Source organism: Falco punctatus (assembly GCF_963210335.1).
Source record: "Falco punctatus genome assembly, chromosome: 2".
Classification (NCBI taxonomy): domain Eukaryota; kingdom Metazoa; phylum Chordata; class Aves; order Falconiformes; family Falconidae; genus Falco; species Falco punctatus.
Window position 1 is genome coordinate 82,190,628 of NC_137581.1, and position 14,146 is coordinate 82,204,773.

The following is a 14,146-nucleotide window of genomic DNA, read 5'->3' on the forward strand; positions in this document are numbered from 1 at the left end:
CACATGTAAATGCTTGTGAGCAGGTGAAAGTGTATCACTTCAGTTAGCCTGTTGCCCAAAACCTGTAGGACAGAAAAGGTACCAACAGAAATCAGAATAAAGCCCAGACTTAAGAAGACCTTGCTAAACCTAGACAACCTCAGAACAGCACTAGAGTCGCTGAATTTGAGCAAAGCTTTTCCAAAAAAATGGAAACAGGACAAAAATGTAACTGGGTGGCTTACGCATAAGTAATTACCGGCACAGAGGTACCGTAAACCCACTATGCCTTTCTGCATGAAATAATGGCTCTAAGAGACAAAAATAACTTGAGTATATTCACTTCAATGTATGCAGCTAAGGCACTGGCATCTGATGAAGTCTCAAAGTATTGATAATAGATATATGGTTTGTTCACCAGACCACAAAAAAAGACGTATGGTCGCATGGTGAACATCTGCACTGGCTCTTCGGACGACTTTTCCTTCTTGGCTCTGCAATGGGAAAAACTTGATATTCATACCAACCCTTACATTTCCTTCATCTGACCTGTGTATTAAGAAATTACCAGTTGCCACATTACTCATTTTTTTCCTTGGAGAAAGTTTTTAGGACAATAAATCTTACTTTCCTTTTCATGCTTTTCCATATGAAAAACACTTTTTAAACAAAAATAGTGTGGTTTTGTCAATGAATTTGAAGCAATGAGGTGTCTACACATGTAATCCCTTGGTCTTGAAACCTTAGCACCTCAATTTGAACACAGAGAAATGCAGCCCCAGGCTGCATGTCCAGGAGAGTGGAGACCCCCTGTTAAAGGGAAGCTGCCAGACTGAGCCTTTGTTGGAGGGAAAGGACAGATTGGGTCAGGACTCATTTTGCATCTCTATTATAGGAGGTTTTGAGTGGGGGGTGTCAATTTCTTAACTTAATTCATAAGGGGGGGGAAGGATTAAAATAAAATGAAAAGGCTTTTCTATGCAATAGACTGGTGTAGGTCCCTCAAGCAAGACTGCTGGTTGTGCTGACCACGGCTAGCAGAGACGGGCTCAGGGCAGACCATGGGGTAAGTGCTGCACAGCAGGGGATCTTTTGGGGTCCCTCACAACCCCAGGTCTCCTTGGGAAGGCTGCGGAGGTGCTGGCCCACCTAACATAGCGCTGGACCAGCCCCGGCCCTCTCTCCTCCTCATCCTAGTCACCAATGGGCCACTTCTCACAGGGATTCATGAGGAGATGAGGCCAACTGGGAAGGGCCTCACAGATCCCAGGAAGGAGGTGGTGTTGAGCTGGCAATCCATATGGCGCAGGGGTGTGATCCACAGGAAAACAAAGCCTCCCACACTTCCCACCCCACCACCACCACCCACCATGTGGCACCATGTGGCCAAGGACCTGTGTCTTCTAGAGCTCCTGGTGTAGACCATGCTTTCATTTTGGTTCCAATGCTGTTTCAGGTTTCTTGGGAAGAAGCTAAAGGTCATGAACACCACGCCTCTTTCAGGCTGACGTCCCTCTTGGAAGTGTTTCACATGTACCCGTGGTAACAGCAAATTCATTAGGCTTGTCCAAACACAAGTCCCCTGGGCACCCACAAAAGTGATGTCAGAGAGGGATGAAGTCCATTTCAGATGCCAGAATTATATTCGTTATTCCAAAAATACCTCTCACTGATAGATTAATGCAACATTAAATTTGCATATCCAATGCTTGGTTTAGCTTTACAACTCACTTTCATTATATGGCCAGAATCCACAAAAAAAAATTCTAACTTTGTGAAACCTCTGCTATTTTCAGGATTTACTTAGCTCTCTTCAGCTATACAACGTGGTGCAATAGGGAACAGATCAAAGGATCACTGAACTCAGGACAAGACTCTTACTGATTCGAACCATCTGGTAAAAAGGATTTCCTTCAAACGAGGGCATGCATCCCACAAATCGCTGTAAACTAATAAAAATGTACAGTCTACAGGAATACAATGAAATATGATAACAAACTCAAGCTGTTGAATGAACAGCATAGCCAATCGTTCCCCAGAATGGTTCGTTGATTAGTCAACACCAATGCAGAAAAGCTTCATGTGGATAATTTATGGTTCACATAAAGATCACATTATTATAATATTTTCCTGTTCACTCAGAGATAATAAAAGACATACTCCAAATCAATATTTATTATTTTAGTTTTCCTTCCTCCCTACTGTTAAGCTTGACATCCTTCTCCTCCCCATTTATAGCCTGCCATTGCTAACTGAACCCCTTCACAACCTCTGAGATAAGTATCTGTAAGAGATCCATATATCATGATAGCAATAAACCAATTCCTCCAGAGACATATAACCACAATGCAATATTGTCAAGCTCTGAAGACAAGTTGTTCCCTGAGGAGCAGAACTACTGAACCTTGATTTCCTGCAGTTCAATGTCCCACAGCATTCCCTCCCCACCCCAAATAACCCCTCTCTGCTTCCAGTACCGTAAGTTCACTAGCTGTTCCCCAAGTCTTTCCATAGTATCCTCCATGTCCCTGTAACATTTTGCCTTGCAGTATCTCCAGTTGCCTTCACATCTTCCAGGCTTTCTGGTGACTCCACTATTTTCTCCTTCATTCCCTTGCTGCCCTTTTCTGTCTTGTCACTGGGGCAGGAGACAACAGGTACTGGGACTAGGTTGGAAATACACATTGGAGAACTGGTTTGCCAGAAGGTGCGTGCCGCCTGGCCGGCTGGGTGATGCCAAAACCAACACAGAGAACTAAGTTGTCCAGATAAGTAATGAAGAAAACCTCTGGCGTTTTCCCAGCTGCCAGTTTTTTTTCAAAACCTGATAAATTAGGACTGCTGGACACACTGCCACTTCTCAGATTTCGTTTGAAGCATCCCAGAGTGTCACATTATCAGAGGGCAATCAGATAGGCAAAATAAACCCCTCACCATCTTCTCCCAGCACCTCAAAACCAACCCCTTGCCAAGCGCGCCCCACACTCTACTTTTCAGGGTCAGTCAACTGACTCGCATAGCTCCACGTGATCTTCACTACGCTGACCAAGCTCTTCTTGAGGCTGCTTTACTAGGCACCAATCATCTTCTTTTTGATGTCTAGTGCTAGATTTACATTTAAAAGATCTGTTACTTACTATTGTCAATGTTGGCAACCCAAATCTATGAAAATGTCAAATTTGGTTCTGCTGCCAATGTTTTGCTCTCTCTGAGGTGGATTGTTTCTTTCGTTATTGGAAGAGTTATTTATACAATTTCCTTGTTCAAAAAGAAGGAAAAGAACACAAAAAATTACTTGGAGCATAAGGAAAGCCTAGGAATTGGACAGTTAACACAAACAAGGCTGCAGGTAACACATTTCCTCGTGCAGCTCTTACAAAGTTTAGCTGCCTGAATTGTAGTGGTGTATATTCTTTGGGCAAATATTGAGCTGATATTGTGATTCATGTCCCTAGTCATACTCCAAAGCAGCACTGTGTTCCCTCCACTGCATTTTAGATGTGTGCAACAGAATGTTACTGTTTGATCCAAAACATGCTTTATGACTTGCTTCCTTTTCCTTTGCTGTATTAGCAGAGGTTTTTGGTAAGCCTGACTCCTTTTCAAAGGTTATCAGAAAAAAAGGTTTCAGATTCTTAATTTCATTGACTCAGAGGAAACTGAATGAGTAGGAAAAATATATTTTACATCCCCCTGTGAGCCAACAGCTTTCCCCTGTGGGCAGTCTCTGGCCCTGTCTTTTCTTCCATGACAGAAGTTTCACCTTTGAGTCTTGGCTTTCACCAGGAAGAAGTGAGAACATATCCTTAAAGCCTCTTCAACATCAATTGATCATTTTACTCACCTAAGACTATCATTTATATGCTAATGGCATGTTCAAGGCTGCCATTCAGCTGTCAGCTAGTCCCCAAATGGATGCTGAAGTTTTCTTGGGTCACCTCAGCACTTAGCCATGACTCAAGACTGACAAATCAGTCGGGGCTTCTGCTGCGGTTGGTGTTTCTGGGAGCTGAAATGCAGGCTGGTCCCACCAGCCAGCTCCAGCGCAGCAGCCAAGCTCCGAGAATGACAAACGCCAGCTTTCTGCCACCCCAGGAGGGCCACAGCCCCACTGCTGCCCGTGGTACGGACCAACAGCCACCAGCATAGGGTATGCGCAGGACAGAGGAGAACAGGAGAGGTATGGCAGGGTAAGGGGGATGTTAACTTGTCAGGTTTGGAGATGTCCCACATAAGAAACTTATCTTCAGGAGATTGTCCACAACTGGGTGTCTTGCACAGCAGAAAAAGAGGAAGGACTGCATAGCCAAGGTGAAACATAGACACAACACTTTACCAGCTTGGGTCAGAGCTAGCTGGAAGATCACATCGCGTGACACACAGATATCTTCTAGATCACTTTGTATATCCATTTTGACTGGAAGAGACCTGGCTCATCTGTCATTATGCTCACTGTGTGGCTCTCCACCTTCACACCAGGGCTCCTCCATGGCATCACATCGCATAGAGAGAAGAAGGAACTGCCTAAAGGTATAAGACCATGAAACGGTGTCAGACATGTTGATAGGGCCCATAAAAACTTTTAACTGCATATAGGGCAAAACACACTCAGGCAGAGCTGAGGCAGCTCAGGCTATCACAGCCCATAACCAGGGGCAGGCAGCCACCAGCCCAGGAGATCATTAGGAGCAAAATGTTGCTGCCCTCAATGTGGAAGAGCACAGTGCTGACATTCACTGTCCTGCACAACTGTCTCTGCTTGTGCCCTGACCGACAAACATCCTTCACAGTCTTCAACAGCACTGGTGACTTACAACGTGAGAGACACTCTGCTGCTTGACGTGGCAGCCCTTCTGTGGCCGAAAGGGACGGCCTGCTGCTGGGAGAGCTCATCAGGCAGCGCCGTCCTGACTCCGAAGAGAGGTTCAGACTCTGAGGATGTCAAAGCATGCTCAAGAATGACAGCAGACATGGTGTCAGTAGCTGATGAGTTAGTCGTTGGGGTGAGATGATGGTGAAAAAGGGTAGGAATGACTGAGGCCATGGTCTCACATGCAGTGGCAAATCTACTTCACCCTGCTACAGTTATTCCCACTCCTATCCAACCCCCCCGGCGGCACAGCTGTGTGTGGTCACACTGCGAGACACATCAGAGAACAGATCCAGATGGAAAAAACTAGTTCAGATTATTTGTCAGACCATCAGACATTTTTGTTGGCGACGAGACAGAGTGAAGGGGAGGGAAGGGATAAGGGGGTCAGCGGGGAGCAGAGGGGTGCAGACTGTGTCAATGGCATCGCACTTGGGGAAGGGGGGGGGGGGGCACGCAGGCCAGCAAAGCCTAAGTGCTGTCTTTAAGTCACTTGGCATTCCCTTGATCTCAGAAAAGGGAATCTGGATTTCACAGGCACACAGGATTTTTTTAATGTTGCCCAGAGTCCATATCCCAACATTATTCTAATTTCATTTCAGCTTTTGGCTGGGGGGACGTGGCATGTATGTACGTTCGCGCACAAAGTGAGAGATGAAGAAAAAACCAGGCCAGAATAAAGCTTGCATATTCTGTGGGTCTCCTCAATAAATCTATCAATTTTAGTGATAGGGACAACCCTTAGTTTACAGCAGTTCGTATCATAGTATTACTGTATGGCAGATGTTTGACTATTTTTTGAGCAAGCTACAAAATACATGTGTTTCTCACTTATTCTTTATTCAAATAATATCCCTACATCACCAAGGAGAGAGAAAGAGGGGAAGGAAGAATCTGCACTTCCCTTGACATTACACAGCGCATTTGAACTGTGAACCTTCCCCATACCTTGTAAGGAGGCTTTAAGAATTCCAGTTATTGAGCATCCTATAAATTTATTTTTTTTAATTTTAAACAAAAATAAATCCAAGTCTCACTCTCTGCAAGAACAAAATGTGAGAGAACACATATTGTGCACACACATATTGTACAGTGCTGCCAACATCTGTTGCCATAATTAAAGAGAGCAGCATTCGAAGCAATAATAAAAATTAGAATAAAATACTGAAAATATGACTTTTCAGTGGTTTCAGTCTGGTAGTCAGCCTCATGCAGCACACTGGAAGAGTAAAAGGCTGTTGCTTCTTTCACCACTGAAGTTCTGGCATTCTGAGCTTCAGCAACTCTCATTATCTTCATATTCAGACTTCCACAATCCTTTATATTTATGTGTTTTAGAAATAGATATAATTACTATCACAGAAATAAGCCTTCTTTTTCTGATAAAACAGCACTGCCTCCATGCTAGATAATATGTGTTGCTCGATGCAGTCTAGTAAGCACTTATTCTTTCATATCAGATTTTAGAAAAAAGAATAATTTTTAAGCTATTGGATTAATACATTGACTAGGTTTGTCAGAATAAAACAACAGCACTTACATTAACAAACAAAAGGTCTAGAAAGTCCTCAGAGGCATTTAGTTTACACTGATTGTGGATATTTTCCTGGCATGGGTTCACATTAAAATTTTTACTGCTACAATGTTAATCACCACATAAAATCTTACACAACCATGCCTAGAAAGCAAATCTGCAGACTGAATTTCTCATTCAGCCTATAATCTGAAATTAACTGCTGTTCAGTTACTGTTGTTTATGGAATACATTGTCCCATCGGTCTGAATGGCAGATTACAAATATAAACATAAAAGTCTTTGCCCTGGGGAATTTACAATCTGCTAGATGAGTTACCTTACAAATGGTGAAATAATGCAACCAACAAGGGTGGTTTTTTTTTCTAATTCTTACTTTTTGGCAATAAAACATCACCACATCTCTAATAGGAACTTCCTAAATTACCATCACTACTAGGCAAACATTTAACTAAAGCATCTGAGAAATGGCTACCACTAAAAAAATATCTGGTAATTAAAGGCCATGATTAGCTCAGAAAGGTGAATTTGGCATGGTCAGCCAGCTCCGTCTGGATTTAAGATGGCTCATTTTAGATGCCATATTTTTCATATGTAATGTTCTCCGTTACCAAGGGATAATAGACTATTGAAAACATACTCAAATTGTCCCACTTGGGAGTTCTAAATGAATATATACACAGTTTTTACTTTGTATATATCAGCCAATGTGTATTATTCACAAAGAATCAAGGGCAATTTTCCAATGCCTGAGAGTTAAGGAGATTTAACATGTCAATTTTTCTAACTCAGTGCTTTACAATACAATCCCATTGCTGTATAAATCACTGATAAATAATAACCCCCTTAATACTATCTTCACCTTCCATTAAACAAAATGTTCTTAACTTTAAATTGCAAAATTAAATAAAGGAATATTGCTCTATCACGTATTACATGCACTGTTCATCATTTTACTGTTCAATAAAAAAGAATGTAACAACAGGATTCAGCCTGTAGGTTCACTGTTCGAGAATTTTAAACAACTTCTATGCTGCACCATTTCAGTTGGAAACAGGGGCAGATGAAGGTCTACAGATAACGTTTGTATTTAAAAAATATTTCTAGATACAACCACGATTTTATTTGGCTGATTTTTTTGAAAATGCAGTTACTCTTCAGAAGTGTAAATCAGTGGTAGCTGTCTTTTTATACTATTGCTATTTACATTTCTCTTACTGTTAGTAACCCTACATCTACTTCATGTATGCTAATTATATATAACATGGGCATATTTGCAACTATATTAAAACTGTAGTAAAAACAGCATGTACCAGTGTAGCAGCATAAGGCAAATAGCACAGCTGCAACAACCAAAATACACATGAAAACCTTCAAATAGACCCACCACAAAAAAAAAGTAATAACTAAAGAGCATCTGTTCAGGCCTCCCTCAAAGGCCAGCAAACTCAACTGCTTTGATGACAGAAAGGATAGACTATTTAGTTGTGAACTAAGATGAGAAACTTCAGCCATTGTCACTGACACGTCAAATAATAATGATGTGTTTTGATGGCAAATTTCTCTATCGATTTCATCTACATATAACCTTTTCTAAGCGATGGCCTACTAATGGTGATAATATACCTAATGGCAGCATCCTTTCATTTGGCAATTATTTTTTTTTAAAGTTTTCAAAGGTATAGCTCAAAAGAAATTCTTAACAGATATGAGTACCACAAAGACTTCATTGCTTACATATACAAAAACAGGCCCACATATTTGCCTTGATTCCCACTCCTTATTTTTTCTCTCTCCATCTTCAGTAAAATTATTCTGAGCTCCACCTTGTTCTTCATAATTTGTCTTCCAATTGCATCCTCAGGTTTGCAGCTTCTGTATTTTTTTTTACTTAGGTTCATAATTAAGGAACCTAGAGTCCTTGCTTTGGCAGCAAAGGGTGCAGCTGTGTTTCCTGAGTCATGGTAGGATGCTGTAGTGCAGGCACTCCCCAACTGCATTCTGTTTGGCACCAGTTATCCATCCATTCAATCTTAAGGCAGGTGACAGTAGCACACCTGTTGCAAGGTTTATTTCCAATCTTGTGCTTGGTATTCTCAGTGCAAGCTGGAGTAGATAGTCTTCATATGGCAGAAGACAACCAAGCAGAACCTATTTCACCCCATTTGTCACAACAGAGTTGCTAACAGCAGTTGTTGTCAGCTGTTGCAATTTCAGGGGTACACAGATGATTCGAATTCTTACAGTTTTTGAAAACTGTGATGAAAGCTCCCATGTTTGCCCAAGCTGAGCAAAATTCTGTTAAGTGCTTTCCCTTTGCACATGTTGTACATTCCCAGAATTACTCTGTCTTCAAAAACATCGTTATTGCCCCTCTAAAAGGCATGGAGGCAATGAGTGGCTTGTATGTATGCAAGTACCAAGAAAACGTGTACCTTATTATTCTAAGTGAAGCTTTCACAGCTAGTTTTCCAGTGCACTGGCAAGAAATAAATTTGCTGAACTCAAAAAAGATCACTTTTTTCAGTAGTGGTCATGACTTGGTTTATCCACCATTTGAGGCCTAGAAGACAGACAAGCAAAATAATTTTTTCATCTTCCTCCTCACTGCAAAGTTTGAGAAGTTGAGTTCCTCACAGTGGTCAATGGTTAGCTTGAAGTAGAAACATGTGTTTGTGCTCTAGAGAATGATGTCATGTAATTTATCTTCATACCACATTTTTCCCAGTCTTTGACCAAGAATTGGAGGAGGAACAATCCATTCAATTTTTCTCTGCTGCTGCCTCTTGCAACCAGTATCTACAAGCACAGACTGTATGCTCCTGTTGGGTGCACCATGGCATTCCTCACCAGGTTCCGTGCTCCTGGTAAGTACCAGTCATTTTTAAGGTGGCTCTGGCAACTAGCTGGCTAACAAGTGGATCTGTCTTGTGAAGTAGTTTATTATACAAAAAAAAGTCCATCGTACTGAAGGAATTTAAATATATCACCTCTGGTCTGCTTCTCTGGACAACTTTATTCATTCCAACATAAACCCTGTGACATGAGTGTAAGAAACACAAAACGCTATTAGGTTTTCATTTTTAACACCTTTTCAGTGTCTGCATTATACGTTCATGCATGATTTATAAAAACGAGTAATTGTAAAGCATTGAGTTAAAATGCTCTTGGCACATATTATCAGAAACATCGTTGATCCATTTAAGCACCTCTTACAAGTGGGCAACATCACATATGACTATTCTGTAGCCAAAAAGGGAATTAATTCCATACTAATCTAAAGTGCTTCATCTCTAACTGTGTCAAGCCTGACAACACAGGTATCATGCCATCCCTTCAGCAGTTGCTGTGCAGAGCCTCAAGCTATGGTGCCAAATTCTACACATATTCCTCGAAAACATGTCTCCTGGAAACATTTGCCAATAGTAAACGGAAGACTGCAAATGGTTTTTGAGGTTACCATCCTAGGGAAGTTTCCATGCACCCTATGCATTTATGCACATGGGCTTCGCACAGAGTTTAAGCAAAAATATTTACATTGGCAGCTCTAATATTTCCAAAGTCATTGGTACTTAATGTCCCTGCCTATTGTAGGGGAGATGACAGAGGGCAGGTGGTCTGCACAACGGTGGCTTCCCAAAACATCTTTCCAGATGGAAGTATTGAACCTTGCAGTGCTGGATTTTTTTTATATGACAACAAATTAATGTCTTTACTAGGTGCTCTCCTGCATGCACTACATCCCTGGTGAGCTCTGCTGGTCCATAACCTGAGAGGACCTATCCCATCGCTAACCCTGCAGGGTGTCACCTATGTTGAGTGTTCACTGCTTACATCTCACAGCAATAAATTCTAGGTTTTCTGGATATATTATTACAAATCGAAACAGAACAACTCCATTTATGCAGTAGCAGGTATCCTCCACTATCACTTCCTGAAGTCTATCAGCATTGCTCACACACAGCATCCTGTGCAGAGAAGGAAAAATATCTAGTAGCAGCACAACATCTTACTGAGAAGTTGATGGTAGGTTGTCTACCAAGACTAACAGGTTGTCCTCCTCTCCCAAGTTACTGAATGAGACACATGATGTCCCAGCCTGCTTAGTATTAAGATGCTGTTCACATTCCTTGTTAGCCTCATAACGTGACTTCCTAAAGAACAGCAGCAAATGTGCTTTAGGAGATTATTTGTTCCACATGTGACTGTAAAAAACTGTTGACTGAAGAAGTCTGTCAAAGGGACACGAAAGACACAGAAGTCACGCAACTTCTGAAGATCCAGTTGTGGGTTTGCTGGCACTTAATGCTATAAACTCAGGGTTTGCTCTTTTGAGAGCCACTCAAGTTTACAGTGGTGGGATCTGTTAGTTCATGTGATGAAGGGCTAATCACCATAAACACAAAGGCCTGGAGATGAGCAGGGGACAGTAGCAGGCAGAGGAAGCCAAATGGCACCTGGACTTGGCAACTCCCAGGAATCTCAGCAGAGGACAGCCTGGCCACAGCCTGTGTGTCAGAGGAGTCTGCAGGAGATGCGCTCACCAACAACCTTGCAGACTGAGCAGGGTTACTGCCTGCAGGCGTATGGGACTCATTATGGGATGAGCATCTGGGGAATGGCGCAGAACTTACTGCAGGGTGTTTTAAAGGGATGAGTGGTAATGTGTGAGACATGAAATATTAAGGATAAAGACCAAAAGCAAGAACAGGAAGGTGAAGGTTGCTTGTGAAGGAACAAATGTGGAAAAATACAGAGGTAAGTGGATAAAAGGAGCCAGTTGCATGGAAACAGGCTACTGGTCAGTATGCATGTCTGGTCATGCCCCATGCCTGATCACCGCAGTCTTCTAGTTAAACTGCATTTCTAACTGCTTTCCTGGGTGAGGGACTCTGCGTACGTGTGTGTGTGTGTGTCTGTGTGCAGCAGATGGAGTCAGGCCATGGGTCAGAGGGCCTGTGTGTCTGGGTGCCAGCAACTGGAGACATGTACGTATGTGTGTGTGTGTGCACAGGCATGTGTGTCTGACTGCTAGCGACTGAGCTGGAGTAGCAGAGCATCATTGCAGCCACATGAACATCCTGATCTCCAAGTTAGCAGCCAAGACAAAATCAATGGCAGAGATGCAGAGGCTGGGCAGAGCATGGGACAGTGCAATGTGTGACCTGAGAAGCCCTCACATCCATCTGTTCCCAGCCATCAGGGTGGAGCACCTCAGCCAGCTGAGCCAGGCAGAGGATGCTGCAGGCAGGTGACTCGGCAGACCTCCATGCATGAGCTTTTGGAGGTCCCAGGTCACAAGGAGCACGTTCTCAGCCTATGCGAGTCTTGATCTCCCAAGAAAGGAAAAAGAGCAAGAACCCGAAGCACAGCTGGCCACACAAGGGCAGCTCTGATGTGGAAGACACACGTAGGAGCTCAAGCACTTTGCAGTACTACACTGCCTCAAGGCACCCTGTGCACACAGGGTCTGGAAGTCTGGAAGTGGCATGACTGACTTCCAGGTGGACAATACTGTGCCCCGAGGGTGTGGGGTGTAGCGGTGCTATGGCCCCTGCCTCACAGGGTAGTGCACAGCTATGGACCTGGAGCTGTCCCTCCCTTTCCAGCTGCAGCTGTCACATCTGTCTCCTGATTCAGGGGAACAAGCAGGGCCAGCCACTCTCACCCCACTGGTTGTTGCTGCAAAACGGACAGTGGGAAGATAGGCCCTTAGGCTGCCCCCCTGCAGCTGCTCCTGTGCAATCATGCCAAAATCATGTACTTGCATTCACTTGTAGCCCAGGCACTGGTGCCGAATTCTTAATACAACAGACTGTCATAGGTTACAGCAAAGATGCAAACAGATGGCATAAGGCTTCAAGCACAGCTTATGTGAAGAGCTGTCATGAGGAACTGGGAAGTGCTTTCCCTTTACAGTGTGGTGGGACAAGGTTGCTCTGGGCTATGCCACACAGCCTTGCCAAAGGCATCGCAGCTTTCTGCTGATGCAGGCTTCAACACTGGGTTCCCAGGGAGGTTCGTTGGAAGCCAAGCAAGAGGTATCTTTTAATAAGTGAAAGGAGGGGGACGCGAGGAGAATCACTTTCTTTAGCAACTGGCCTCACTTCAAAACTGCAATCTGATCACAAGGCTCTGTTTCTAACTCAAGCGTAGAGGAGGATTATAACAGCCCTGAATTTTGTATTAAATGGAGCATGTTAGAAAATCCTGCGCACATCTGAGAAACAGCAAGTCTAGGCATTAAAAAGCATGCCTCTCTAAACTTTATGAAAGTAACAAAGGATGTTCGGCTTTGAACTCCCAACTAAAGTGTTCAGGGGACAATAGATCTGTGCAAGGAACATGCAATTTGTAATTGATTTATTAGGTTCTTTTTCTGCTTTCTGAATATCTACAAACATGCTACAACTGTTACATCGTTTCCTTATTCAAATGCTTTTGATTAACAGTAGTCAGAATTTTTGACAAGGTGAATTGATCATAAATAATCAAAATCTGAATAGTGTTGCTTAGCTGTAATTTGTTAAGGAAAAAGAAAGGCTTTAACACACCAGCAAAGCACAAAAGTACCTGTAGGTAGAAGTTGATTTCTGTACTTATTTATCTGTTTGGCTTTGAAGTTGACTCTCATCCACTATTTGTGCCATGATAACTATTGTTCATACAGGCACAGACTGCAAAGATTGAAGTTTATAAGCATGTTCACTCAAACTGAATTAACTTAAAAACTCAGCCACTGTTTGCATACTTTTACTTACATGCTAAGAACTGGCAGTGCAAGCAACAGAAAAAAAATGCAAAGAGAGGAGTCAGACATGTCTTAAAAATTAAGCTCCTTGTTCAAGCCTCACCAGACAATATCAGAGCTGGCCCTGAAGAATAAAGAGCAGAAAAAAAGCAAACAATTCTTGTTTCTTCATCCTCCCAAGTTGCATCCTGTGAATTTTCTCTGCTTTGCTTTTGCTTTGTACAGACCACTACTGTGTTAGCAAAGCCATTTTCTTTGCCTGGAAAATGTGAATATTCCCTCTGAAGAGCACTTGAAGCATAGTGGGGGGCCGGGGGCAGGGATGGGGGGGAGGGGGTGGGGTGGGTCGTGAGGACATACTGCAGTGGAGAGAGGTTTCTCTGAAAATAACCATAATGGATTCATTTTCGTTCCTGCATTAAGGGACTTGCTTCAGAGCAGAAGAGTAGCCAGGCTCCTTCAGTGATAACCTCCCCTTTTCCTTTTGCCTGGTATCACACCTAGGCTGAACGGGGAAATATTTTTTCCCTGGGCTCTGTTCTGTGGTACCCACCTCTTGTCCTCAGGGGCTCTGATTGTATAGGGCTGGGGTGGGTGGGGGATTTGTAGTCTAAGAGTTAAAGCAGGAGGAAACAGAGATAGGACCCCTGGATTACAGTCTTTGCTCTGAGATCAAGTAAATAGTCACTTATATTCAAATTCAAGGCTTCCCTTTTGAATTATTTTTTCCATTCCCTACCAATCCAGGCTTATCTCCCTAAAACGGTCTTCACTTTTAAAATCAATTTATAACCGATCAGACAGCTAAAATAGCTTCTTACAGTAGGTGTCTTTAGTCAATGACTGATTTGCATTAAGAAAGATATGACAGCCAAGTGTGAAGAGAAAAGAATGATAGTTTAATTTTAGAAAAATTCCACATTCATCTGAGAAATGATTACTAAGCACTGTGTATGTTCATACATAAATTATTTCTAAAAATGTGAAAAGATATTAAAATGCTAAATATTTTC